Source organism: Chiloscyllium plagiosum, unplaced genomic scaffold (genome assembly GCF_037043375.1).
Source record: "Chiloscyllium plagiosum isolate Xiang-an unplaced genomic scaffold, Cpla_swu_hap1 HiC_scaffold_31, whole genome shotgun sequence".
NCBI classification, from domain to species: domain Eukaryota; kingdom Metazoa; phylum Chordata; class Chondrichthyes; order Orectolobiformes; family Hemiscylliidae; genus Chiloscyllium; species Chiloscyllium plagiosum.
In genome coordinates, this window is record NW_028270169.1 from 54,349,699 (window position 1) to 54,376,545 (window position 26,847).

The 26,847-nt window shown below is 48.5% G+C and overlaps 1 protein-coding gene, 2 non-coding genes and 3 pseudogenes across 3 annotated transcripts in view; all 6 read right to left on the reverse strand.

The window, feature by feature from the left end:
• Nucleotides 1-26,847, reverse strand: part of LOC122564163 (protein spinster homolog 3-like) — a 255,278-nt gene that overhangs the window by 110,962 nt on the left and 117,469 nt on the right. The gene's annotated exons all lie outside the window — the stretch shown is intronic.
• Nucleotides 4,743-4,861, reverse strand: LOC148141929 (5S ribosomal RNA). Its single transcript, XR_015752407.1, has one exon. It is a non-coding gene; the product is annotated as a 5S ribosomal RNA (ribosomal RNA).
• On the reverse strand, nt 9,618-9,726 carry LOC148141930 (5S ribosomal RNA; annotated as a pseudogene).
• LOC148141931 (5S ribosomal RNA) lies at nt 14,564-14,682 on the reverse strand (annotated as a pseudogene).
• On the reverse strand, nt 19,337-19,455 carry LOC148141932 (5S ribosomal RNA; annotated as a pseudogene).
• On the reverse strand, nt 25,824-25,942 carry LOC148141933 (5S ribosomal RNA). The gene has a single exon (XR_015752423.1). It is a non-coding gene; the product is annotated as a 5S ribosomal RNA (ribosomal RNA).

The window sequence follows — 26,847 nt, forward strand, 5'->3', positions numbered from 1 at the left end:
ACGTTTCGGGCATAAGCCCTTCTTCAGGAATGAGGAAAGTGTATCCATGCTCTTCGGGAACTGGGCCGACCAATCCTCGATCCCCTTCACCGTCAGGACCGACCACCTGAAGGTGCTGGGTATTTGGTTCGGAGGGGCTGGGACGTGCGCCAAGTCTTGGGAGGAGCGTATCAGCAAAGTGAGGCAGAAACTGGGCAGATGGAAGCTACGGTCGCTCTCCATCGCGGGAAAAAACCTGGTCATCAGGTGTGAGGCACTGTCATTGCTGTTATACGTGGCACAGGTCTGGCCTATTCCCAGAACCTGTGCCGCTGCAGTCACCCGGGCCATCTTCCAGTTTATATGGAGGTCAAAGATGGACCGGGTCCGAAGGGACTTGCTGTACAAAGATCTGGGCAACGGGAGGAAAAATACACCCAATGCCACCCTCACCCTGATGGCCACCTTTGTGTGTGGCTGCATCAAGCTGTGTGTGGATCCCCGGTACGCAAACAACAAGTGTCACTACGTACTGAGGTTCTACCTGTCACCGGTGTTGCGAAGGATGGGCCTGGCCTCGCTGCCGCGGAACGCTCCGAGTAGTTGGACCGTTCCGTATCACCTGTCCTTCGTGGAGAAGTTTATGAAGAAAAACATCTTTGACCACAAGTCCATCAGGAAGTGGTCAGCACGTAGTGTCCTTGAGACCCTTCGGGAAAAGGAGAGGGCGGATCCTATCGAGCGGTTCCCTGAGCAGACTGTCAAAGCCATTTGGCAGAAAGCCTCATCGCCAGAACTTTCCAACAAGCACCAAGACATGGCTTGGCTGGTGGTGAGAAGGGCTCTGCCTGTGAGATCCTTTATGCACGCCCGGACTCTCAGCCGCACCGCACGCTGCCCTCGAAGTGGCTGCGGGGGGAACGAGACTGTCACACACCTCCTTCTGGAATGTCCCTACGCAGAGGAAGTCTGGAGAGGAATGCAGTGGTGTCTGTCGAGGTTCGTCCCGAGCAGCGCCGTGACGCGAGACTCCGTGCTCTACGGCCTGTTCCCCGGGACGCACACCGAGACGAACATCAACTGTGCCTGGAGGATCATCAACTCGGTGAAGGACGCTCTCTGGGCGGTCCGAAACCTGCTGATCTTCCAGCTGAAGGAGTTGACCCCGACTGAGTGTTGCAGACTTGCACATTCCAAGGTCCAGGACTACGTGTTGAGGGACGCGCTGAAGCTTGGGGCAGCTGCCGCCAAGGCGCAGTGGGGAAAGACCACCGTGTAACATCTGCCTGCCTAAAGAAGAACAGGGGGCCCACCCAGTCATTTGGGCTCCGCTGACGCCTCAGCTAAAAATGTAATCATACAGACGTGTAAATAGGAACGATTACTCTGTTTTCCTGTAAATGTAAATGGAATGTTTACATATGTGTGCCATGTCCAACTGTACAGACCATTAAAGTATTTTATGAATAAAGTATATTTTTGAAATAAAAAAAACTTTGGACCAAAGGGTCTATATGACACGATGACACCAATCCATTCTGACCAGAATGCTGTCTGCTGATCACAGAGCATGGTGTCAGAAGTGAAGCTGGCATTGAGTATTGACGAGCTGTAAAAAATACATTGCTACTGACAGAGAGACACAGGGATGTTGCGAGTTGTGGAAGTTGCAGCAGGCAACTGAAACAAACTGAAACGGAACAAAGAAACAGCCCACAGCTGAAATATTGCATGAGACAGAATGGCACCAGCTTTTCCCCTCTCAGTTCCATGGCCACGTGAAGCAAACTGACAGCCTCCCCATGCTGAACGGCACAATGATAAACTAACAACTGATCAACTTAACCAGCCAGAGGAGGCCACACACTGCTATACTCATGTCGCTGTTGGAAAGACATCATTTCAAACTGTAATCACAATAAACTTCTCTGACAAACAGAAAACAAAGACTGAGGAAAATTCAAAAGCCTTGAAGTCACCCTTTCATACCCAGGTGAATGTAACATATCAATGATACAAGTTCAATATAGGGTGGAAAAGAGTGTACTGATCATTATATGACCACGACAACTAAGACCGCAGAATCCTATGAATTTGTGGAGTTAAAAGATGATTTTATTAAAGACGTAGGACGCGTAATTCCCTCCTATCAACATCCTGGGGTGTTGCCATTGACCGGAAACAGAACTGGACTAGCCATATAAATATTGTGTTGACGAAAGCAGGTCAGAGACGAGGAATACGACAGTGAATAGCTTCTCTCATGACACCCCACAGCCTGGCCACCATCTAGAAGGCACAAGTCAGGTGTGTGATGGAATACTCCCCACTTGCCTGGATGAGTACAGCTCCAACAACACTCAAGAAGCTTGAGACCATCCAGGACAAAGCAATCCCCACTTGATTAGCACCACATCCACAATCAACCACTCCCTGCACCACCAACACTCAGGAGCAGCAGTGTGTACTATCTGCAGAAATTCACCAAAGATTCTCAGACAGTGCCTTCCAAACCCACGACCACTTCCATCGAGAAGGACAAGGGCTACAGATACATGGGACCACCACTGCCTGCAAGCTCCCCTCCAAGCTTGGAAATATATCACCATTTCCTCAATGTCATTGGGTCAAAATCCTGGGATTTGTTTTCCCTATTGGCATTGTGGGACTACCTACAGCAGGTGAACTGCAGCGGTTCAAAAAGGCAGTTCACCACCACCTTCTTAAGGGCAACTAGGGACGGGCCATACATGCTGGTCCAGCCAGTGATGTCCCACGAGAGATTACATCATAGTGTAAGGCCCGGTCCGTTCTGACATGAATACCGACCAGTTACTGCTGGTAACACCACTGAATGTCAGGGATGGGGTGGTTAGGTTGTCTCTTATTGGAGATGATCACTTCCTGGCATTCATGTGGTGCCAATGTTATTTGCCACTTGTCAGCCCAAGTCTGGATACTGTCCAGATCCTCTTGTATTTGAGTATGCATTGCTTCAGTATGTGAGGAATCATGAGAGATAGTTCACGACCAAAGGCCATAACAATTGTGAAGACGAGGACCGAATGCAATACAATGAAGGACATCATGCAAAGGAGCACAAGGTACCTCCAGTGTAGGGACAGCAGAGCTTTCACTGCATTTTACACACATACATGGCTTCAAGGAAACACAGATAACCAACGGAGAGAATTGAGCGAAAGATTCTGATGAATTAACCTACTCCATACAGCAGATTACTTCGGTCAGGTCGATAGGTGACATCTGTTAGAATGTCGACTGCAGGTGGAGAATATCAGAGAGACATGGGTGTGTCATTCAACATAATGACCTTCACAGACCGGTGCGAATTGGCACAACATGGTGACCCAAAAATGAAGTCCGTGAGAGGAAGGTTAAGGCTGTATTGATGGCACCATACCCATTCTGAGAGAGCAGACTATCAGACAATAGCAAACATGGAGCTGGAGTTCCAGACCACTGGCAGCACACAAACACACTCAGCTCAGCTGGAGAAAGTCTCCATCTTGTCTACATCCAGGCTTCTTCAAAGACCGCAATTTCCCCCCTGACGTGATCGACGATGCTCTCCCCCGCATCTCCTCCACTTCCCTCTCCTCCGCCCTTGAGCCTCGGCCCTCCAATCGCCACCAGGACAGAACCCCACTGGTCCTCACCGACCACCCAACCAACCTCCATATACATCGTATCATCCGTCATCATTTCCGCCACCTCCAAACGGACCCCACCACTAGGGATATATTTCCCTCCCCTCCTCTATCAGCGTTCCGAAAAGACCACTCCCTCCGTGACTCCCTCGTCAGGTCCACACCCCTCACCAACCCAATCTCCACTCCCGGCACCTTCCCCTGCAACCGCAAGAAATGCAAAACTTGCGCCCACACCTCCCCCTTTACTTCCCTCCAAGGCCCCAAGGGATCCTTCCATATCCACCACAAATTCACCTGCACCTCCACACACATCATTTACTGTATTCGCTGCATCCGATGTGGCCTCCTCTATATTGGGGAGACAGGCCGCCTACTTGCGGAACGTTTCAGAGAACACCTCTGGGATACCCGGACCAACCAACCCAACCACCCCGTGGCTCAACACTTCAACTCCCCCTCTCACTCCACCAAGGACATGCAGGTCCTTGGACTCCTCCATCGCCAGACCACAACAACACGACGGTTGGAGGAAGAGCGCCTCATCGTCTGCCTAGGGACCCTCCAGCCACAAGGGATGAACTCAGATTTCTCCAGTTTCCTGATTTCCCCTCCCCCCACCTTGTCTCAGTCAAATCCATCAAACTCAGCACCAACTTCCTAACCAGCAATCTTCTAACCGACCTCTCCGCCCCCACCCCCACTCCGGCCTATCACCCCCTTCCACTATCCCATTTCCAACACCCCCCCCCCCAAGCACCTCCTCCCTGCCTTTTATCTTAGCCTGCTGGACACACTTTCCTCATTCCTGAAGAAGGGCTCATGCTCGAAACGTCGATTCTCCTGCTCTTTGGATGCTGCCTGACCTGCTGCGCTTTTCCAGCAACACATTTTCAGCTACATCTTGTCGAACCTATTCTTAATTTCTCTTCCTTCTCCCTGTCAGTTTCATCCTGTACAGCAGGAGAATGCAGAAAGAAATTGCCAACAGATTGCAAAGGTGAGACAGAGAGACGGAGTGAGTCGTTAAAAGGCCGGTGCTTGATGAATGGGAGTGTGAGTGCGAAGCTGTGAGCGGCCTCTGGTGGCTGCAAAAGCCTACTGCACCTGGTATTCCCAGGCGGTCTCCCATCCAAGTACTAACCAGGCCTGAGTCTGCTTAGCTTCCGAGATCAGACGAGATCGGGCGTTTTCAGACTAGTATGGCCGTAGGCATTTACGCCTGCCATTTATGCTTCCTTAAAGGCACACAGTACAGATATCCATTTATATTACGCTCACTTTCTTTCACTTTGATCAGCAGTCAAGTGCTCAGCTTTAACACAACTTGAAATTACTCCACACTTCAACCTCATCAGGGCCCACTCACATTCATCTTCACTCTTGATGCACTTTAGAAAATCTTTCAAGAAACACACAAAATTCACCAATCAAAATCTCATGAATGCAGTTTGTAATAATTTCAATATTGGAAAGGTACCTCACAGGTCACAGGCCAAAGGCCATACATGGTCACCTGGATGGAGTGAAAGGCATATCAATAAAAGATGGCTGCCCCGATATCACCAGGATTTGCCATACCCTGAGAGTCAAGATACCATGATACCCCTCCTGCTTTCCCTCCATCCTCCCCCTCCCACACTCCACTGTCGTTTGGGGGAACATGGTAAAATGAAGTATATGCCTCACCCATTGCGGACCCTCTGACCTGTCTGCCATGTTAAGGAGCTGGGATGAAAGCAACATAGAGTCATAGAGATGTACAGCACAAAAACAGACCCTTCGGTCCAACTCGTCCAAGCCGACCAGATATCCCAACCCAATCTAGTCCTACTTGCCAGCACCCGGCCCATATCCCTCCAAACCCTTCCTATTCACATACCCATCCAAATGCCTTTTAAATGTTGCAATTGTACCAGCCTCCACCACTTCCTCAGGCAGCTCATTCTATACACGTACCACCCTCTGCGTGAAAACATTGCCCCTCAGGTCTCTTTTATATCTTTCCCCTCTCATCCTAAACCTATGCCCTCGAGCTCTGGACTCCCCCACCCCAGGGAAAAGACTTTGTCTATTTACCCTATCTATGCCCCTCATGATTTTACAAACCTCTATAAGGTCACCCCCTCAGCCTCTGACACACCAGGGAAAATAGCCCCAGTCTATTCAGTCCCTCCCTATAGCTCAAACCCTCCAACCCTGGCAATATTCTTGTAAATCTTTTCTGAACCATTTCAAGTTTCACAACAGCTTTCCGATAGGAAGGAAACATGTTGCATTCAAAGTCTCTCTCACTTTTGGACCGATTGTTGGCAAAAAAATGGCCGCAGATCTATCTCATCCCCTGCCCTACCACTACTGGCACACAGCAGGTCAAGCCTGGCAGCATCTACGAGGTGGATTGGTTTCAGGCACAGGGAAAAGGGAGCAGGGGCTACAGCTCCTTTCTAGGTCCCCTGCTGTATTCATCTGCCCCTAACCCTAGCCTGCCACCCTCCTTGCCCACAGTCGCCGATACCCAAACACCCCTGGACAGAGCTTTAGTCCAACCACCAAGATGCCCTCTTCCTCGGGCACTAGCTGCAGTCCCAAGAGTAGCCACTGCACATCGCCGGCGCTGCTGTGACTACAGGGCCTCTGACCAATCAGATTGGCCTGCATCTCTCAGAGACGGGGCATCCTCCCCAGATGGAGGCAAAAGTCTCATCCAGAGCCAGTCATACTGTACTCCCACCATCCCATTCCCTTCTCCCACCCCAACATCTGGAAGAGTACAATGGCAGGGCAGACAGGTTTTGTCATGGGCCAGGTTTTCACCTGAGGTGGAGCCAGGGAACACAGAATCCTGGAGCAACTCTGTACACTCCTTTTTTCCACTTCAATTCGTCTTTTTCCTGGACAGCTTACTAGCACCTCCCTTACGTCTACTGTCACAAAACCAGTAGGTGGTTTGTCTGACGTCCAATAACTATATGGGCAGAAATTACTTCTTAATAATCACTGTGAAGACTTAAATTTGCATTCACCATCTTCAACAGCGCGGCCTAACTGCCAATTCTATTTTCTCCCTAGCAATGGCTTCAGATTAGGCCAAGTTGCTTTGAGGCTTTGTTTGAAATTTGACCCTAAATTGAGAGTATGACCTCAGATTTGACCCATTAGTAAGTGTGGGAGAAAAGCAAACCACTTTGCCTACCCACCATTTGCTCACAGAAACCATGTCTGTTTTTAGCCAAACACAGCCTACCCATAATGCCACTGGCACCTCAACTTGACCACACTCAGCTCAGGAACTAACAGTAAAATGAGACATTACCGTAGCAGTTTCCTGACTGAAGAAATACACCATCTAGATGATCTGCTAACTTGTTTTCTACCTCACAATACTATCACCGTTCCTGAAGCCCTGAGGGCATTCCCTGTCTCCCCATGACTTGGAGATGCTGGTGTTGGACTGGGGTGTACAAAGTTAAAAATCACACAACACCAGGTTATAGTCCAACAGGTTTAATTGGAAGCACTAGCTTTCGGAGCGCCACTCCTTCATCAGGTGGTTGATGAAGGAGCAGTGCTCCGAAAGCTAGCGCTTCTAATTAAACTTGTTGGACTATAACCTGGTGTTGTGTGATTTTTAACCCTGTCTCCCCAGGTACTCAATCCCCACAAAGCCCACACAGACCAGGTGGCACCAAGATACCTGACAAGAATGAACACTACCCCAGGCAGCTATTGAAGCCAACACGCCAGCCATTAGCACTCGTTTCTGCAGATTAGTTGTTTGGGGAAAATATAGTCAAGGAGAAACCAATTCTGTAAATCAAATTTCAGGCCGCATGGGGGTAGGGGATGAGTTTCTCACAGTTTAGCAACGATGTCTCAATATTGTCCATGCAGTCATGATTTGATCTATGATCCAGCAGCTGTTTGGGTGTACCTAGGTGTTGTAGTGGAATCCTTTCTATCAAATCTCTAGGTTTCTTAGCCTGGTTTTCACTCGGAAGAGAGGGGAGGCTGACAGACAGAGTGCAGAGGTATCTGAGTGCACTGCCTCCCAAGTCTGTGAAACTGCACTTTAAAAGCAAATCCAAAAGGCTGTAGTAAGAGGGGTTTTTTGATTCAGAGTTCCGCTGCCATATTCAAAGTATCCACTTCACTACTCTGAAAAGTAACAAACTTAGATAGCTAACCTGTCTGCCACACAACTTCACTTGACCTTCAAGTTGTATTAAAACTTTCTAGTACATACAGTAATGTAGCAACTTCCATTTTCCAGTTTACACTCCAGGAAATGTGGTCCCTTACACCAATTAGTATTCAAACCAATTGAAAAAGTAAAGCCAATTCACTATTGCACACCAAAGTACAACTTATTTACTATAATAAACAGGAAGTAAGGGAATAGTTCACTTGTCCAGTTCGTGTGGATGAACAGTGCAATCATATAGAGGTTTACAAAATTATGAGGGGCTTGGATAGGATAAATAGACAAAGTCTTTTCCCTGGAGTCGGGGAGTCCAGAACTAGAGGGCATAGTTTTAGGGTAAGAGGGGAAAAATATAAAAGAGACCTAAGGGGCAACGTTTTCACGCAGAGGATGGTACGTGTAAGGAATGAGCTGCCAGTGGAAGTGGTGGAGGATGGTACGATTGCAACATTTAAAAGGGTTTGGAGGGATATGGGCCGGGTGCTGGCAGGTGGGACTAGATTGGGTTGAGATATCTGGTCGGCATGGATGGGTTGGACCGAAGGGTCTGTTTCCATGCTGTACATCTCTATGACTCTATGTCCCTCGAGGTCACCCATATACCCCAGGTCAATCTGTACACTTACTCAGCACGTGTCCCAGCATGCACTGGTGTCCCAGCATGCACACTGACTGGGTTTGCCATTCTGCTTGTGGGTCCAAGTGGAGTGAGACCTCCTGAATTCAGAGATCCTGACAGACACACACTGCAACTCTTACCTTCCCCACAAGCTCACACAACATCACAAGTCAGACAGGAGGAGGCTATTCACTCTTTGATGCCACTTACCTCTGAAGGACGGGCAGTAAGACCCGCCTGTCTACAGCAACACAGATAAGACTTCCAAGAACAATATCCTTACTCACTAATGTCCTTCTGTCATCCTTAAATGTCAGGGGCTACTCCCCTCTCCAAATTCCACCTTACTACTGTTAATAGTCTGCACTCTAGAAATTTTATTTCTCTACCTTGGTCAACTTGTAGCCAAGGCACGGTGATGTCAATTAGATCGAACCATTTGTGCCATTATTACACCCATCTTTTTGTGAAGGCTTCGCCTGTTCAGATAATAAGCCTTGATTTTTGAACCTGGCAAATACTCTTTGCACTTATCTTATTATTTGCTGCTGCTGTGTAATAATCATCATTACAAGGATTGAACTTGCTGTGTTTGCTGACCCATTCTTCCTGCCTTAACCATATCGATACACCGTTGTATGAACTCGACTGGTGAGTGCAGATATTGTAAAACTCCCTTCACCTGACAAGCCCTCACCACAACGTTGTAGCTTTCAGGCCCTATCCACACCACTAGTTAGACGATTGTTGGAAAACAGGGGAACGCCGACATCGATCAGGGAGGTGTGATCATCGAAAGTGAGGCATCACTTGACAAAAACCACCGTTTGTGCTCTTCAATAAAAAAACTTGCTGCTTTGGTGTTCCTGGTGTGTTTGCTCCAATCTCAAGCAGTAATGATGTGTCTGTGTATTGGGGAAGAAGCTGAAAATGTGTTGCTGGAAAAGCTCAGCAGATCAGGCAGCATCCAAGAAGCAGGAGAATCGACGTTTGGGGCATGAGCCCTTCTTCAGGGGGAAGAAGTTGAACAATGAAATTGGGCAAGAGAAAGTGAGACAGAGAGACGGAGTAAGTAGTTAAAAGGATGTTGCTTGATGAATGGGAGTGTGACAGTGCGAAGCTGTGAGCGGCCTCTGGTGGCTGCAAAAGCCTACTGCACCTGGTATTCCCAGGCGGTCTCCCATCCAAGTACTAACCAGGCCTGAGTCTGCTTCGCTTCCGAGATCAGGCGTTTTCAGACTAGTATGGCCGTAGGCACTTAGAACCTACAGTTCTGGCTCCATATAGAGGAGAAAGTGAGGTCTGCAGACGCTGGAGATCAAAGCTGAAACTTTATTGCTGGAACAGCACAGCAGGTCAGGCAGCATCTAGGGAACAGAAGATTCGACGTTTCGGGCACATGCCCTTCTTCAGGAATGAGGAAAGTGTATCCATGCTCTTCGGGAACTGGGCCGACCAATCCTCGATCCCCTTCACCGTCAGGACCGACCACTTGAAGGTGCCGGGTATTTGGTTCGGAGGTGCTGGGACGTGCGCCAAGTCTTGGAAGGAGCGTATCAGCAAAGTGAGGCAGAAACTGGGCAGATGGAAGCTACGATCGCTCTCCATCGCGAGAAAAAACCTGGTCATCAGGTGTGAGGCACTGTCATTGCTGTTATACGTGGCACAGGTCTGGCCTATTCCCAGAACCTGTGCCGCTGCAGTCACCCGGGCCATCTTCCAGTTTATATGGAGGTCAAAGATGGACCGGGTCCGAAGGGACTTGCTGTACAAAGATCTGGGCAACAGGGGAAAATATTGACCCAATGCCACCCTCACCCTGATGGCCACCTTTGTGTGTGGCTACATCAAGCTGCGCGTGGATGCCCGGTACGCAAACACCAAGTGTCACTACGTACTGAGGTTCTACCTGTCCCCGGTGTTGCGAAGGATGGGCCTGGTCTCGCTGCCGCGGAACGCTCCGAGTAGTTGGACCGTTCCGTATCACCTGTCCTTCGTGGAGAAGTTTATGAAGAAAAACACCTTTGACCACAAGTCCATCAGGAAGTGGTCAGCACGTAGTGTCCTTGAGACCCTTCGGGAAAAGGAGAGGGTGGATCCTACCGAGCGGTTCCCTGAGCAGACTGTCAAAGCCATTTGGCAGAATGCCACATTGCCAGAATTTTCCAACAAGCACCAAGACAAGGCTTGGCTGGTGGTGAGAAGGGCTCTGCCTGTGAGATCCTTTATGCACGCCCGGACTCTCAGCCGCACCGCACGCTGCCCTCGAAGCGGCTGCGGGGGGGACGAGACTGTCACACACCTCCTTCTGGAATGTGCCTATGCAGAGGAAGTCTGGAGAGGAATGCAGTGGTGTTTGTCGAGGTTCGTCCCGAGCAGCGCCGTGACGCGAGACTCCGTGCTCTACGGCCTGTTCCCCGGGACGCACACCGAGACGAACATCAACTGTGCCTGGAGGATCATCAACTCGGTGAAGGACGCTCTCTGGGCGGTCCGAAACCTGCTGATCTTCCAGCTGAAGGAGTTGACCCCGGGCACATTCCAAGGTCCAGGACTACGTGTTGAGGGATGCGCTGAAGCTTGGGGCAGCTGCTGCCAAGGCGCGGTGGGGAAAGACCACCGTGTAACATCTGCCTGCCTAAAGAAGAACAGGGGGCCCACCCAGTCATTTGGGCTCTGCTGACGTCTCAGCTAAAAATGTAATCGTACAGACGTGTAAATAGGAACGATTACTCTGTTTTCCTGTAAATGTAAATGGAATGTTTACATATGTGTGCCATGTCCAACTGTACAGACCATTAAAGTATTTTATGAATAAAGTATTTTTTTGAAATAAAACAAAAATTTGGACCAAAGGGTCTATATGACACGATGACACCAATCCATTCTGACCAGAATGCTGTCTGCTGATCACAGAGCATGGTGTCAGAAGTGAAGCTGGCATTGAGTATTGACGAGCTGTAAAAAATACATAGCTACAGACAGAGAGACACAGGGATGTTGCGAGTTGTGGAAGTTGCAACAGGCAACTGAAACAATCTGAAACGGAACAAAGAAACAGCCCACAGCTGAAATATTGCATGAGACAGAATGGCCCCAGCTTTTCCCCTCTCAGTTCCATGGCTACGTGAAGCAAACTGACAGCCTCCCCATGCTGAACGGCACAATGATAAACTAACAGCTGATCAACTTAACCAGCCAGAGGAGGCCACACACTGCTATACTCCTGTCACTATTGGAAAGACACCATCTCAAACTGTAATCACCATAAACCTCTCTGACAAACAGAAAAACAAAGACTGGGGAAAATTCAAAAGCCTTGAAGTCACCCTTTGATACCCAGGTGAACGTAACATATCAATGATACAAGTTCAATATAGGGTGGAAAAGAGTCCACTGATCATTATATGACCACGACAACTAAGACCGCAGAATCCTATCAATTTGTGGAATTAAAAGATGATTTTATTAAAGACATAGGACGTGTAATTCCCTCCTATCAACATCCTGGGGTGTTGCCATTGACCGGAAACAGAACTGGACTAGCCATATAAATATTGTGTTGACGAAAGCAGGTCAGAGACGAGGAATACCACAGTGAGTAGCTTCTCTCATGACACCCCAGAGCCTGTCCACCATCTATAAGGCACAAGTCAGGTATGTGATGGAATACTCCCCACTTGCCTGGATGAGTACAGCTCCAACAACACTCAAGAAGCTTGACACCATCCAGGACAAAGCAATCCCCACTTGATTAGCACCACACCCACAATCAACCACTCCCTGCACCACCAACACTCAGTAGCAGCAGTGTGTACTATCTGCAGAAATTCACCAAAGATTCTCAGACAGTGCCTTCCAAACCCACGACAACTTCCATCGAGAAGGACAAGGGCTACAGATACATGGGACCACCACTGCCTGCAAGCTCCCCTCCAAGCTTGGAAATATATCACCATTTCCTCAATGTCATTGGGTCAAAATCCTGGGATTTGTTTTCCCGAATGGCATTGTGGGACTACCTACAGCAGGTGAACTGCAGCGGTTCAAAAAGGCAGTTCACCACCACCTTCTTAAGGGCAACTAGGGACGGGCCATACATGCTGGTCCAGCCAGTGATGTCCCACGAGAGATTACATCATAGTGTAAGGCCCGGTCCGTTCTGACATGAATACCTACCAGTTACTGCTGGTAACACCACTGAATGTCAGGGATGGGGTGGTTAGGTTGTCTCTTATTGGAGATGATCACTTCCTGGCATTCATGTGGTGCCAATGTTATTTGCCACTTGTCAGCCCAAGTCTGGATACTGTCCAGATCCTCTTGTATTTGAGTATGCATTGCTTCAGTATGTGAGGAATCATGAGAGATAGTTCACGACCAAAGGCCATAACAATTGTGAAGATGAGGACAGAATGCAATACAATGAAGGACATCATGCAAAGGAGCACAAGGTACCTCCAGTGTAGGGACAGCAGAGCTTTCACTGCATTTTACACACATACATGGCTTCAAGGAAACACAGATAACCAACGGAGAGAATTGAGCTAAAGATTCTGATGAATTGACCGACTCCATACAGCAGATTACTTCGGTCAGGTCGATAGGTGACATCTGTTAGAATGACGACTGCAGATGGAGAACATCAGAGAGACATGGGTGTGTCATTCAACATAATGACCTTCACAGGCCGGTGCGAATTGGCACAACATGGTGACCCAAAAATGAAGTCAGTGATAGGAAGGTTAAGGTTGTATTGATGGCACCATACCCATTCTGAGGGAGCAGACTATCAGACAATAGCAAACATGGAGCTGGAGTTCCAGACCACTGGCAGCACACAAACACACTCAGCTCAGCTGGAGAAAGTCTACATCTTGTCTACATCCAGGCTTCTTCAAAGACTGCAATTTCCCCCCTGACGTGATCGACGATGCTTTCCACCGCATCTCCTCCACTTCCCGCTCCTTCGCCCTTGAGCCTCGCCCCTCCAATTGCCACCAGAACAGAACCCCACTGGTCCTCACCTACCACCCCACCAACCTCCATATACATCGTATCATCCGTCATCATTTCCGCCACCTCCAAACGGACCCCACCACTAGGGATATATTTCCCTCCCCTCCCCTATCAGCATTCCGAAAAGACAACTCCCTCCGTGACTCCCTCGACAGGTCCACACCCCCCACCAACCCAAGCTCCACTCCTGGCACCTTCCCCTTCCTCCCCCCTTACTTCCCTCCAAGGCCCCAAGGGATCCTTCCATATCCGCCACAAATTCACCTGCACCTCCACACACATCATTTACTGTATTCGCTGTACCCGGTGTGGCCTCTTCTATATTGGGGAGACAGGCCGCCTACTTGTGGAACGTTTCAGAGAACACCTCTGGGACACCCGGACCAACCAACCCAACCACCCCGTGGCTCAACACTTCAACTCCCCCACCCACTCCACCAAGGACATGCAGGTCCTTGGACTCCTCCATCGCCAGACCATAGCAACACGACGGTTGGAGGAAGAGGGCCTCATCTTCCACCGAGGAACCCTCCAGCCACAAGGGATGAACTCAGATTTCTCCAGTTTCCTCATTTCCCCTCCCCCCACCTTGTCTCAGTCAAATCCCTCAAACTCAGCACCAACTTCCTAACCTGCAATCTTCTTCCTGTCCTCTCCGCCCCCAACCCCACTCCAGCCTATCACCCTCACCTTGACCTCCTTCCATCTATCGCATTTCCAACACCTCTCCCCCAAGCACCTCCTCCCTGCCTTTTATCTTAGCCTGCTGGACACACTTTCCTCATTCCTGAAGAAGGGCTCATGCCCGAAACGTCGATTCTCCTGCTCTTTGGATGCTGCCTGACCTGCTGCGCTTTTCCAGCAACACATTTTCAGCTACATCTTGTCGAACCTATTCTTAATTTCTCTTCCTTCTCCCTGTCAGTTTCATCCTGTACAGCAGGAGAATGCAGAAAGAAATTGCCAACAGATTGCAAAAGTGAGACAGAGAGACGGAGTGAGTAGTTAAAAGGACGTTGCTTGATGAATGGGAGTGTGAGTGCGAAGCTGTGAGCGGCCTCTGGTGGCTGCAAAAGCCTACTGCACCTGGTATTCCCAGGCGGTCTCCCATCCAAGTACTAACCAGGCCTGAGTCTCCTGAGCTTCCGAGATCAGACTAGATCGGGCGTTTTCAGACTAGTATGGCCGTAGGCATTTATGCACGCCATTTATGCTTCCTTAAAGGCACACAGTACAGATACCCATTTATATTACATTCACTTTCTTTCACTTTGATCAGCAGTCAAGTGCTCAGCTTTAACACAACTTGAAATTACTCCACACTTCAACCTCATCAGGGCCCACTCACATTCATCTTCACTCTTGATGCACTTTAGAAAATCTTTCAAGAAACACACAAAATTCACCAATCAAAATCTCATGAATGCAGTTTGTAATAATTTCAACATTGGAAAGGTGCCTCACAGGTCACAGGCCAAAGGCCATACATGGTCACGTGGATGGAGTGAAAGGCATACCAATAAAAGATGGCTGCCCCGATATCACCAGGATTTGCCATACCCTGAGAGTCAAGATTCCATGATACCCCTCCTGCTTTCCCTTCATCCTCCCCCTCCCACACTCCACTGTCATTTGGGGGAACATGGTAAAATGAATTATATGCCTCACCCATTGCGGACCCTCTGACCTGTCTGCCATGTTAAGGAGCTGGAATGAAAGCAACATAGAGTCATAGAGATGTACAGCACAAAAACAGACCCTTCGGTCCAACTCGTCCAAGCCGACCAGATATCACAACCCAATCTAGTGCCACCTACCAGCCCGGCCCATATCCCTCCAAACCCTTTCTATTCACATACCCATCCAAATGGCTTTTAAATGTTGCAATTGTACCAGCCTCCACCACTTCCTCAGGCAGCTCATTCTATACACGTACCACCCTCTGCGTGAAAACATTGCCCCTCAGGTCTCTTTTATATCTTTCCCCTCTCATCCTAAACCTATGCCCTCTAGCTCTGGACTCCCCCACCCCAGGGAAAAGGCTTTGTCTATTTACCCTATCTATGCCCCTCATGATTTTATAAACCTCTATAAGGTCACCCCCTCAGCCTCTGACACTCCAGGGAAAATAGCCCCAGTCTATTCAGCCTCTCCTTATTGCTCAAACCCTCCAACCCTGGCAACATTCTTGTAAATCTTTTCTGAACGCTTTCAAGTTTCACAACATCTTTCCGATAGGAAGGAAACATGTTGCATTCAAAGTCTCTCTCACTTTTGGACCTATTGTTGGCAACAAAATGGACGCAGATCTATCTCATCCCCTGGCAGCGTTTATGAGGTGGATTGGTTTCAGGCACAGGGAAATGGAAGCAGGGGCTACAGCTCCTTTCGAGGTCTCCTGCTGTATCCATCTGCCCCTAACCCTAGCCTGCCACCCTCCTTGCCCACAGTGGCCAATACCCAAACACCCCTGGACAGAGCTTTAGTCCAACCACCAAGATGCCCTCTTCCTCGGGCACTAGCTGCAGTCCCAAGAGTAGCCACTGCACATCGCGGGTGCTGCTGTGACTACAGGGCCTCTGACCAATCAGATTGGCCTGCAGCTCTCAGAGACAGGGCATCCTCCCCAGATGGAGGCAATAGTCTCATCCTGAGCCAGTCATACTGTACTCCCACCATACCATTCCCTTCTCCCACCCCAACATCTGCAAGAGTACAATGGCAGGGCAGACAGGTTTTGTAATGGGCCAGGTTTTCACCTGAGGTGGAGCCAGGGAACACAGAATCCTGGAGCAACTCTGTACACTCCTTTTTTCCACTTCAATTCATCTTTTTCCTGGACAACTCACTAGCACCTCCCTTACGTCTACTGTCACAAAACCAGTAGGTGGTTTGCCTGACGTCCAATAACTATATGGGCAGAAATTACTTCTTAATAATCACTGTGAAGACTTAAATTTGCATTCACCAACTTGAACAGCGCGGCCTAACTGCCAATTCTATCCCTCTCCCTAGCAATGGCTTCAGATTAGTCCAAGTTGCTTTGAGGCTTCGTTTGAAATTTGACCCTAAATTGAGAGTATGACCTCAGATTTGACCCATTAGTAAGTGTGGGAGAAAAGCAAACCACTTTGCCTACCTACCACTTGCTCACAGAAACCATGTCTGTTTTTAGCCAAACACAGCCTACCCATAATGCCACTGGCACCTCAACTTGACCGCACTCAGCTCAGGAACTAACAGTAAAATTTGACATTACTGTAGCAGTTTCCTGCCTGAAGGAATACACCATCTAGATGATCTGCTAACTTGTTTTCTACCTCACAATACTATCACCGTTCCTGAACCCCTGAGGGCATTCCCTGTCTCCCCATGACTTGGAGATGCTGGTGTTGGACTGGGGTGTACAAAATTAAAAATCACACAACACCAGGTTATAGTCCAACAGGTTCAATTGAAAGCACTAGCTTTCAGAACGCCACTCCTTCATCAGGTGGTTGATGAAGGAGCAGTGCTCCGAAAGTCAGTGCTTCTAATTAAACTTGTTGGACTATATCCTGGTGTTGTGTGATTTTTAACCCTGTCTCCCCAGGTACTCAATCCCCACAAAGCCCACGCAGACCAGGTGGCACCAAGATACCTGACAAGAATGAACACTACCCCAGGCAGCTATTGAAGCCAACACGCCAGCCATTAGCACTCGTTTCTGCAGATTAGTTGTTTGGGGAAAATATAGTCAAGGAGAAACCAATTCTGTAAATCAAATTTCAGGCCGCATGGGGGTAGGGGATGAGTTTCTCATAGTTTAGCAACGATGTCTCAATATTGTCCATGCAGTCATGATTTGATCTATGATCCAGCAGCTGTTTGGGTGTACCTAGGTGTTGTATTGGAATCCTTTCTATCAAATCTCTAGGGTTCTTAGCCTGGTTTTCACTCGGAAGAGAGGGGAGGCTGACAGACAGAGTGCAGAGGTATCTGAGTGCACTGCCTCCCAAGTCTGTGAAACTGCACTTTAAAAGCAAATCCAAAAGGCTGTAGTAAGAGGGTTTTTTGATTCAGAGTTCCGCTGCCATATTCAAAGTATCCACTTCACTACTCTGAAAAGTAACAAACTTAGATAGCTAACCTGTCTGCCACACAACTTCACTTGACCTTCAAGCTGTATTAAAACTTTCTAGTACATACAGTAATGTAGCAACTTCCATTTTGCAGTTTACACTCCAGGAAATGTGGTCCCTTACACCAATTAGTATTCAAACCAATTGAAAAAGTAAAGCCAATTCACTATTGCACACCAAAATACAACTTATTTACTATAATAAACAGGAAGTAAGGGAATAGTTCACGTGTCCAGTTAGTGTGGATGAACAGTGCAATCATATAGAGGTTTACAAAATTATGAGGGGCTTGGATAGGATAAATAGACAAAGTCTTTTCCCTGGAGTCGGGGAGTCCAGAACTAGAGGGCATAGTTTTTGGGTAAGAGGGGAAAAATATAAAAGAGACCTAAGGGGCAACGTTTTCACGCAGAGGATGGTACGTGTATGGAATGAGCTGCCAGTGGAAGTGGTGGAGGATGGTACGATTGCAACATTTAAAAGGGTTTGGAGGGATATGGGCCGGATGCTGGCAGGTGGGACTAGATTGGATTGAGATATCTGGTCGGCATGGATGGGTTGGACCGAAGGGTCTGTTTCCATGCTGTACATCTCTATGACTCTATGTCCCTCGAGGTCACCCATATACCCCAGGTCAATCTGTACACTTACTCAGCACGTGTCCCAGCATGCACTGGTGTCCCAGCATGCACACTGACTGGGTTTGCCATTCTGCTTGTGGGTCCAAGTGGAGTGAGACCTCCTGAATTCAGAGATCCTCAAGCCAAGCTCACTCTTTGATGCCACTTACCTCTGAAGGATGGGCAGTAAGACCCGCCTGTCTACATCAACACAGATAAGACTTCCAAGAATAATATCCTTACTCACTAATGACCTTCTTTCATCCTTAAATGTCAGGGGCTACTCCCCTCTCCAAATTCCACCTTACTATTGTTAATAGTCTGCACTCTAGAAATTTTATTTCTCTACCTTGGTCAACTTGTAACCAAGGCACGGTGATGTTAATTAGATCGAACCATTTGTGCCATTATTACACCCATCTTTTTGTGAAGGCTTCGCCTGTTCAGATAATAAGCCTTGATTTTTATACCTGGCAAATACTCTTTGCACTTATCTTATTATTTGCTGCTGCTGTGTAATAATCATCATTACAAGGATTGAACTTGCTGTGTTTGCTGACCCATTCTTCCTGCCTTAACCATATCGATACACCGTTGTATGAACTCGACTCGTGAGTGCAGATATTGTAAAACTCCCTTCACCTGACAAGCCTTCACCACAACGTTGTAGCTTTCATGCCCTATCCACACCACTAGTTAGACGATTGTTGGAAAACAGGGGAACGCTGACATTGATCAGGGTAGTGTGATCATCGAAAGTGAGGCATCACTTGACAAAAAACACCGTTTATGCTCTTCAATAAAAACCTTGCTGCTTTGGTGTTCCTGGTGTGTTTGCCCCAATCTCAAGCAGTAATGATGGGTTTGTGTATTGGGGAAGAAGCTGAAAATGTGTTGCTGGAAAAGCTCAGCAGATCAGGCAGCATCCAAGAAGCAGGAGAATCGACGTTTGGGGCATGAGCCCTTCTTCAGGGGGAAGAAGTTGAACAATGAAATTGGGCAAGAGAAAGTGAGACAGAGAGACGGAGTAAGTAGTTAAAAGGATGTTGCTTGATGAATGGGAGTGTGAGAGTGCGAAGCTGTGAGCAGCCTCTGGTGGCTGCAAAAGCCTAGTACACCTGGTATTCCCAGGCAGTCTCCCAACCAAGTACTAACCAGGCCTGAGTCTGCTTAGCTTCCGAGATCAGACGAGATCGGGCGTTTTCAGACTAGTATGGCCGTAGGCACTTAGAAACTACAGTTCTGGCTCCATATAGACACATGCTTCTGGTCCTCATTCTCCTCTATGCTTTATAGCATTTAACTGAAGGAGCACATTTATATCGCAATATTTCTTTCCTCGTGCCCACCAACCTTTTCTCCTTCTTTCTGCTCTGACAGACACACACTGCAGCTCTTACCTTCCCCACAAGCTCACACAACATCACAAGTCAGACAGGAGGAGGCCATTCAACACAATCAATGTTCATCCCAATCTGGTCTTAGCTCCGTTTTCCTGCCAGCCCCACATTCCCAAAGATCCTTCACCCCCGTCAATGAACAATTTGTCCAAATAGGTCGGGGATAAATCACAAAGAAGGGGCCACAGGTTGCAGCATTTGTCACTGTCTCACAGACAACTTCCGAACTACCTTTGTTGCCCCAGATGTTAACTCCCTCCCTCCCTCCCTCCCTCACACCAATATCTGGTCCCTGATCACTAACATTGCCCACTCTCGGGGAACAGCCTTTTCTCCCAGGCACTGTGGTCAACTCTGCTCACACACCATCCTGGAGCCTTTTTCTGTGAAACCACATGGTTTCTGAACATGTGATTCCTTGTCTGTTTACAAACAACTTTTACAACCACCACAACCTTGTTTCCATGTGCTGCCATTCCTCCCCACCTTCCAGCCAGGACACCAGTTCAGCCTCAAGATCTTAACATTACCCAGCAACTTGCACCTGCAACCCATCCGCCCTCTCTTAGCACAGCTCACACTAACACACACACGTGTACACACTCACCAACTTACACACAACGGGCAGCTTTACCTTGCTGCTCCATCGAGATGCTGTTTATGGGCAGGTGAAGATGGGCACCACCTTATGGAAACTGAAAAGACCATGGTGAATAAAGTGAGAGGGTGGCTCAGCACTGGAGAAGGGGGTGGTTCCACTTGAGTCAAGAGCAAGTTAAAAGGGACTTTGAGGAATACAGCAACTGGTTTATAAAGCACAAATACAAACACACCGAACAGTGAATAAGGTCAGTGAGTTACAAGGAGAAATAGCTGTGTGGGAATGTGATGTAGAAACTTGACTTGAATATGGGATTTAGACTGAAATGTAATCAAGTATAAAATGTCCTTTTTGGCTTGCTGTGAGACTCCTGAGAGCTACTATGAGGCACTCACACTGCAGGCTGCCATCTTGGAGGTTTGAATTATAACAATAGGGTGAATAGACTGGGACGTTTTTTCCCTGAAGCATCAAAATTGAAGGGTGACCTTACACAGATTTAAATCCTGAGGGACCTGCATAAAGTGAATAGCAAGGTCTTTTTCCCTGGGGAGTGGACCCCAAACTAGAGGGCGTAGGTTTAAGGTGAGAGGTAAAAGATTTAATTGGGACCTGAGGGCCACTTTTTCACACAGAGTGTGGTGCGTGTATGGAACGATCTGCCAGAGGAAGGAGTAAAGGCAGGTACACTCACATGATTTAAAAGGTAGGAACATGGATAGGGAAGGTTTAAATGAGGAGAAAGTGAGGTCTGCAGATGCTGGAGATCAGAGCTGAAAATGTGTTGCTGGAAAAGCGCAGCAGGTCAGGCAGCATCCAGGGAACAGGATAATCGACGTTTCGGGCATAAGCCCTTCTTCAGGAATGAGGAAAGTGTATCCAGGCTCTTCGGGAACTGGGCCGACCAATCCTCGATCCCCTTCACCGTCAGGACCGACCACCTGAAGGTGCTGGGTATTTGGTTCGGAGGGGCTGGGACGTGCGCCAAGTCTTGGGAGGAGCGTATCAGCAAAGTGAGGCAGAAACTGGGCAGATGGAAGCTACGGTCGCTCTCCATCGCGGGAAAAAACCTGGTCATCAGGTGTGAGGCACTGTCATTGCTGTTATACGTGGCACAGGTCTGGCCTATTCCCAGAACCTGTGCTGCTGCAGTCACCCGATCCATCTTCGAGTTTATATGGAGGTCAAAGATGGACCGGGTCCGAAGGGACTTGCTGTACAAAGATCTGGGCAACGGGGGGAAAAATACACCCAATGCCACCCTCACCCTGATGGCCACCTTTGTGTGTGGCTGCATCAAGCTGCGCGTGGATCCCCGGTACGCAAACACCAAGTGTCACTACGTACTGAGGTTCTACCTGTCCCCGGTGTTGGGAAGGATGGGCCTGGTCTCGCTGCCGCGGAATCCTCCGAGTAGTTGGACCGTTCCGTATCACCTGTCCTTCGTGGAGAAATTTATGAAGAAAAACACCTTTGACCACAAGTCCATCAGGAAGTGGTCAGCACGTAGTGTTCTTGAGACCCTTCAGGAAAAGGAGAGGGTGGATCCTGTCGAGCGGTTCCCTGAGCAGACTGTCAAAGCCATTTGGCAGAACGCCTCATTGCCAGAATTTTCCAACAAGCACCAAGACATGGCTTGGCTGGTGGTGAGAAGGGCTCTGCCTGTGAGATCCTTTATGCACGCCCGGACTCTCAGCCGCACCGCAGGCTGCCCTCGAAGCGGCTGCGGGGAGGACGAGACTGTCACACACCTCCTTCTGGAATGTCCCTACGCAGAGGAAGTCTGGAGAGGAATGCAGTGGTGTTTGTCGAGGTTCGTCCCGAGCAGCGCCGTGACGCGAGACTCCGTGCTCTACGGCCTGTTCCCCGGGATGCACACCGAGACGAACATCAACTGTGCCTGGAGGATCATCAACTCGGTGAAGGACGCTCTATGGGCGGTCCGAAACCTGCTGATCTTCCAGCTGAAGGAGTTGACCCCGACTGAGTGTTGCAGACTTGCACATTCCAAGGTCCAGGACTACGTGTTGAGGGACGCGCTGAAGCTTGGGGCAGCTGCCGCCAAGGCGCAGTGGGGAAAGACCACCGTGTAACATCTGCCTGCCTAAAGAAGAACAGGGGGCCCACCCAGTCATTTGGGCTCCGCTGACGCCTCAGCTAAAAATGTAATCATACAGACGTGTAAATAGGAACGATTACTCTGTTTTCCTGTAAATGTAAATGGAATGTTTACATATGTGTGCCATGTCCAACTGTACAGACCATTAAAGTATTTTATGAATAAAGTATATTTTTGAAATAAAAAAAACTTTGGACCAAAGGGTCTATATGACACGATGACACCAATCCATTCTGACCAGAATGCTGTCTGCTGATCACAGAGCATGGTGTCAGAAGTGAAGCTGGCATTGAGTATTGACGAGCTGTAAAAAATACATAGCTACTGACAGAGAGACACAGGGATGTTGCGAGTTGTGGAAGTTGCAGCAGGCAACTGAAACAAACTGAAACGGAACAAAGAAACAGCCCACAGCTGAAATATTGCATGAGACAGAATGGCACCAGCTTTTCCCCTCTCAGTTCCATGGCCACGTGAAGCAAACTGACAGCCTCCCCATGCTGAACGGCACAATGATAAACTAACAACTGATCAACTTAACCAGCCAGAGGAGGCCACACACTGCTATACTCCTGTCATTATTGGAAAGACACCATTTCAAACTGTAATCACCATAAACCTCTCTGACAAACAGAAAACAAAGACTGAGGAAAATTCAAAAGCCTTGAAGTCACCCTTTGATACCCAGGTGAATGTAACATATCAATGATACAAGTTCAATATAGGGTGGAAAAGAGTGTACTGATCATTATATGACCACGACAACTAAGACCGCAGAATCCTATGAATTTGTGGAGTTAAAAGATGATTTTATTAAAGACGTAGGACGCGTAATTCCCTCCTATCAACATCCTGGGGTGTTGCCATTGACCGGAAACAGAACTAGACTAGCCATATAAATATTGTGTTGACGAAAGCAGGTCAGAGACGAGGAATACCACAGTGAATAGCTTCTCTCATGACACCCCAGAGCCTGTCCACCATCTAGAAGGCACAAGTCAGGTATGTGATGGAATACTCCCCACTTGCCTGGATGAGTACAGCTCCAACAACACTCAAGAAGCTTGACACCATCCAGGACAAAGCAATCCCCACTTGATTAGCACCACATCCACAATCAACCACTCCCTGCACCACCAACACTCAGTAGCAGCAGTGTGTACTATCTGCAGAAATTCACCAAAGATTCTCAGACAGTGCCTTCCAAACCCACGACCACTTCCATCGAGAAGGACAAGGGCTACAGATACATGGGACCACCACTGCCTGCAAGCTCCCCTCCAAGCTTGGAAATATATCACCATTTCCTCAATGTCATTGGGTCAAAATCCTGGGATTTGTTTTCCCTATTGGCATTGTGGGACTACCTACAGCAGGTGAACTGCAGCGGTTCAAAAAGGCAGTTCACCACCACCTTCTTAAGGGCAACTAGGGACGGGCCATAGATGCTGGTCCAACCAGTGATGTCCCACGAGAGATTACATCATAGTGTAAGGCCCAGTCCGTTCTGACATGAATACCTACCAGTTACTGCTGGTAACACCACTGAATGTCAGGGATGGGGTGGTTAGGTTGTCTCTTATTGGAGATGATCACTTCCTGGCATTCATGTGGTGCCAATGTTATTTGCCACTTGTCAGCCCAAGTCTGGATACTGTCCAGATCCTCTTGTATTTGAGTATGCATTGCTTCAGTATGTGAGGAATCATGAGAGATAGTTCACCACCAAAGGCCATAACAATTGTGAAGACGAGAACAGAATGCAATACAATAAAGGACATCATGCAAAGGAGCACAAGGTACCTCCAGTGTAGGGACAGCAGAGCTTTCACTGCATTTTACACACATACATGGCTTCAAGGAAACACAGATAACCAACGGAGAGAATTGAGCTAAAGATTCTGGTGAATTAACCTACTCCATACAGCAGATTACTTTGGTCAGGTCGATAGGTGGCATCTGTTAGAATGACGACTGCAGATGGAGAACATCAGAGAGACATGGGTGTGTCATTCAACATAATGACCTTCACAGGCCGGTGCGAATTGGCACAACATGGTGACCCAAAAATGAAGTCCGTGAGAGGAAGGTTAAGGCTGTATTGATGGCACCATACCCATTCTGAGAGAGCAGACTATCAGACAATAGCAAACATGGAGCTGGAGTTCCAGACCACTGGCAGCACACAAACACACTCAGCTCAGCTGGAGAAAGTCTACATCTTGTCTACATCCAGGCTTCTTCAAAGACCGCAATATCCCCCCAGACGTGATCGCGATGCTCTGCACCGCATCTCCTCCACTTCCCGCTCCTCCGCCCTTGAGCCCGCCCCTCCAATCGCCACCAGGACAGAACCCCACTGGTCCTCACCTACCACCCAACCAACCTCCATATACATCGTATCATCCGTCATCATTTCCGCCACCTCTAAACGGACCCCACCACTAGGGATATATTTCCCTCCCCTCCCCTCCCCTATCAGCGTTCCAAAAAGACCACTCCCTCCGTGACTCCCTCGTCAGGTCCACACCCCTCACCAACACAACCTCCACTCCCGGCACCTTCCCCTGCAACCGCAAGAAATGCAAAACTTGTGCCCACACCTCCCCCCTTACTTCCCTCCAAGGCCCCAAGGGATCCTTCCATATCCGCCACAAATTCACCTGCACCTCCACACACATCATTTACTGTATTCGCTGCACCCGATGTGGCCTCCTCTATATTGGGGAGACAGGCCACCTACTTGCGGAACGTTTCAGAGAACACCTCTGGGACACCCGGACCAACCAACCCAACCACCCCTTGGCTCAACACTTCAACTCCCCGTCCCTCTCCACCAAGGACATGCAGGTCCTTGGACTCCTTCATTGCCGGACCATAGCAACACGACGGTTGGAGGAAGAGCGCCTCATCGTCTGCCTAAGAACCCTCCAGCCACAAGGGATGAACTCAGATTTCTGCAGTTTCCAGATTTCCCCTCCCCCCACCTTGTCTCAGTCCCAACCCTCGAACTCAGCACCAACTTCCTAACCTGCAATCTTCTTCCTGACCTCTCCGCCCCCACCCCCACTCCGGCCTATCACCCTCACCTTGACCTCCTTCCACCTGTCGCATTTCCAACACCCCTCCCCCAAGCACCTCCTCCCTGCCTTTTATCTTAGCCTGCTGGACACACTTTCCTCATTCCTGAAGAAGGGCTCATGCTCGAAACGTCGATTCTCCTGCTCCTTGGATGCTGTCTGACCTGCTGCGCTTTTCCAGCAACACATTTTCAGCTCCATCTTGTCGAACCTATTCTTAATTTCTCTTCCTTCTCCCTGTCAGTTTCATCCTGTACAGCAGGAGAATGCAGAAAGAAATTGCCAACAGATTGCAAAAGTGAGACAGAGAGACGGAGTGAGTAGTTAAAAGGACATTGCTTGATGAATGGGAGTGTGAGTGCGAAGCTGTGAGCAGCCTCTGGTGGCTGCAAAAGCCTACTGCACCTGGTATTCCCAGTCGGTCTCCCATCCAAGTACTAACCAGGCCTGAGTCTGCTTAGCTTCCAAGATCAGATGAGATCAGGCGTTTTCAGACTAGTATGGCCGTAGGCATTTACATCCTCCATTTATGCTTCCTTAAAGGCACACAGTACAGATACCCATTTATATTTCATTCACTTTTTTTCACTTTGATCAGCAATCAAGTGCTCAGCTTTAACACAACTTGAAATTACTCCACACTTCAACCTCATCAGGGCCCACTCACATTCATCTTCACTCTTGATGCACGTTAGAAAATCTTTCAAGAAACACAGAAAATTCACCAATCAAAATCTCATGAATGCAGTTTGTAACAATTTCAACAAGCAGTTGGAAAGGTTCCTCACAGGTCACAGGCCAAAGGCCATACATGGTCACGTGGATGGAGAGAAAGGCATACCAATAAAAGATGGCTGCCCCAATATCACCAGGATTTGCCATACCCTGAGAGTCAAGATTCCATGATACCCCTCCTGCTTTCCCTTCATCCTCCCCCTCCCACACTCCACTGTCGTTTGGGGGAACATGGTAAAATGAAGTATATGCCTCACCCATTGCGGACCCTCTGACCTGTCTGCCCTGTTAAGGAGCTGGGATGAAAGCAACATAGAGTCATAGAGATGTACAGCACAAAGACAGACCCTTCGGTCCAACTCGTCCAAGCCGACCAGATATCACAACCCAATCCAGTCCTACCTACCAGCCCCCGACCCATATCCCTCCAAACCCTTCCTATTCACATACCCATCCAAATGCCTTTGAAATGTTGCAATTGTACCAGCCTCCACCACTTCCTCAGGCAGCTCATTCTATACATGTACCACCCTCTGCGTGAAAACATTGCCCCTCAGGTCTCTTTTATATCTTTCCCCTCTCATCCTCAACCTATGCCCTCTAGCTCTGGACTCCCCCACCCCAGGGAAAAGACTTTGTCAATTTATCCTATCTATTCCCCTCATGATTTTATAAACCTCTA